Source organism: Elephantulus edwardii, unplaced genomic scaffold (assembly GCF_000299155.1).
Source record: "Elephantulus edwardii isolate Elephantulus edwardi_28Jun2011 unplaced genomic scaffold, EleEdw1.0 scaffold00535, whole genome shotgun sequence".
Taxonomy (NCBI): domain Eukaryota; kingdom Metazoa; phylum Chordata; class Mammalia; order Macroscelidea; family Macroscelididae; genus Elephantulus; species Elephantulus edwardii.
In genome coordinates this window covers 238,773-241,898 of record NW_006400285.1, presented here as the reverse complement: position 1 = coordinate 241,898, position 3,126 = coordinate 238,773, and positions in this window count along the sequence as shown.

Here is a 3,126-nt window from a genome sequence, read left to right as displayed (position 1 = left end):
GTTGACTGTGGAGCCAAGTAAATTAAAACTGCTAACTATCTCAATCTCTTCACCATCCATGCTGATGATGCCAATTGGCCCAGTGGTTAATTATTTTTTTAAAAAAAAATCACACAACAGAGTCATCCATGTCTTCTGCAAGATAATTTAAGGAGAAATGAAATCCGAGTTCGCGTGCCACATAAAGGAAGACAGTTAGCAGAGTTCTCGCTATCCAAAAAATGAGCTGCCTTACAGTCAAATAAGATGAAGCTGTGTTCCCTGGAATAAATGTCACATTCGACTTAAAAGATTCCGAAAAAAATATATAGAATACAAGTGCAGTTTTAAAACATTCACAGGATGAGGGAGTACAAGAGTTTTCGGTTTCTCCAATTCAGCTGTTTTAAGAAACTTGATCATTAGTGACATCTAGTGGGAGCAGATATAATCGCCTTCAAAGAGATTATTCCACAAAATTAGGATTTTTAAATTTATTTCTTCTTCTTCTTCTTCTTCTTCTTATTATTATTATTGAAAACGTACAGATATTTTGGATTTCCATTCATTCATTGTTGCACTTTTCTCCCTACCCACCCCTCCCCTCCAGTTCGTTCTTCTCTTTGAAAAGTGAAAGAAAAATTCTTTCATTCAATCCCTCGCCCCAAGTCCATTACACTATGCAGCCTTCATTCTGGACTCAAGTCATGACAATAATGTCTAATCACAAATCCCTTTTAAACAGTCTCTCTCATCTGCTTCAATTCAGTATACGCAATTTATCCCATCTTTCTCAGTCTCCCACCCTACTCCTATGTCAGACCCGTTTTACAACAGTGGCACTATGCAGTATTTGTCCATTTGTGACTGAGATATTTCACTCAGCATAATATCCTCCAGGGTCATCCATTTTGAATAATATTTCATTAATTCCTTGTTTTTCTTCAGTTTCTTGAGCTTAAGAAATACTGAACGATTTGGGCTCTTTTGATTTTCCAACTCCAGCTCCTTACACATTTCATTATAATATTGTGCGTTGTCATCTGTGCTGCCTTTTGGAATCTTCTGTTCAGCTCTTTAGTATCTTGAATTCTTCCTTGTGCTTTGGCTTCTCTGCGCTCCAGTGAAATCTTCAGAGTTTCTTCTGACATCCATTTTGGTCTTTTTTTTTCTCTTCTGTCTTTGTAATGGTCTTCCTGGATGATACATTTGACCTCCTCCCACAACTCATTAGGTCTTCACTCATTAGTGTTAAAGACCTCAAACCTGTTCCTGAGACTGTTCTGAAATTCAGGTGGGATGAACTCAAAATTATATTTTGGTTCCCGGGTATTCGGTTTAATTTCCCTCAGCTTCAGCTTGAGCTTGCATATGGGTAGCTGGTGGTCTGTTTTCACAGCTGGTGGGGCTTTGCTTTCACAGCTGATATTTAGCTTCTCCAGCAGTTTTTTCCACAGATATAATCGATCTGATTCCTATGCATACCATCAGGTAGAATCCATGTGTATTACCTGCGTTTATGTTTCTTATAAAATGCATTTGCAATGAGTAAGTCAATGATTGTGCAAAATTCAGTCATTCTATCTGAAGAACAAATTCAAACGTCGAGTTGCTATAATCAAGGATGCTTTAGGCAGAATATTAAATGATCCAGGAAGTATTAAAAGAAGATGGAAAGAATACACTGAGTCACTGTATAGAAAGGAACTGGAAGACACAGAAGAATTTAATGAAATAACACATGAACAAGAGCCTATGGTGATGAAGGAAGAAGTTCAAGCTGCTTTGAAGGAAATAGCAAAAAATAAGGCCCCAGGAATAGATGGTATACCAATTGACATATTTCAGCTAACAGATGCTGCCCTGGATGCGCTCACCAAGTTGTGCCAAGAAATCTGGAGAACAACCACTTGGCCAACTGACTGGAAGAGATCTATATTTGTTCCCATTCCAAAGAAGGGTGACCCAACTGAGTGCAGAAACTATAGAACAATATCATTGATTTCACATGCAAGCAAGATTCTACTGAAGATTATCCAAAAACGACTGGAACTGCACATCAGCAGAGAACTGCCAGAAGTCCAGGCTGGGTTTAGAAGGGGTCATGGTACCAGGGATATTGTAGCTGATGTTAAATGGATCTTAGCTGAAAGCAGGGAATACCAGAAGAATGTGTTTCATTGATTATGCAAAGACATTTGACTGTGTAGATCATAACAAACTGTGGCTGACTCTGAGAAGAATGGGAATTCCAGAACACTTGATTGTTCTAATGCGAAACCTATACTCGAACCAAGAGACAGTCGTCAGAACAGAAGAGGGAAACACTGCATGGTTCAAAATTGGGAAAGGTGTATGCCAGGGATGTGTCCTATCTTCATACCTTTTCAACCTGTATGCAGAACAGATTATCCAAGAGGCTGGGCTCTATGAGGAGAAGTGTGGCATCAGGATTGGTGGCAGATATATTAACAATCTGCATTATGCAGATGACACAACCCTGCTTACTGAAACTGAGGAGAACCTGAAATGCATGCTGCAGAGGGTCGAGGACTGCAGCCTCCAATATGGATTGAGGCTCAATGTCAAGAAGACAAAGATTCTCACCACTGGACCAATTGGCAGCATCAAGATGAATTGTGAAGAGATTGAGATTGTTAACAACTTTAGTCTGCTTGGCTCCACAGTCAACATGGGGAAGTCTGTTGTTAGGAACCTCTCCAGGGTATTGAAGAGCAATGGTGTCACTCTGGAGACTAAGGTGCATCTGATACAGGCCATGGTCTTCCCAATCACTTGTTATGCATCAGAGAGTTGGACAATGACCAAGGAGGATAGAAGGAGAATTGATGCCTTTGAGCTGTGGTGCTGGAGAAGAGTATTGAGAATACCATGGACTGCTAGGAAAACAAACAGATTTGTCCTGGAAAGGGTTAAACCGGGTGGCTCCTTGGAGGCAAGGATTCTGAGGCTCCGTCTAACATACTTTGGACATGTTGTGAGGAGAGACTTGTCCTTGGAGAGGGACATCATGCTTGGGAGGGTAGAGGGACAGCGCAGGAGAGGAAGGCCCTCTATGAGGTGGATTGATTCAGTGACTGGGATAATTGGGATGGAAGTGTCAGAGACGGTGCGATTGGCACAGGA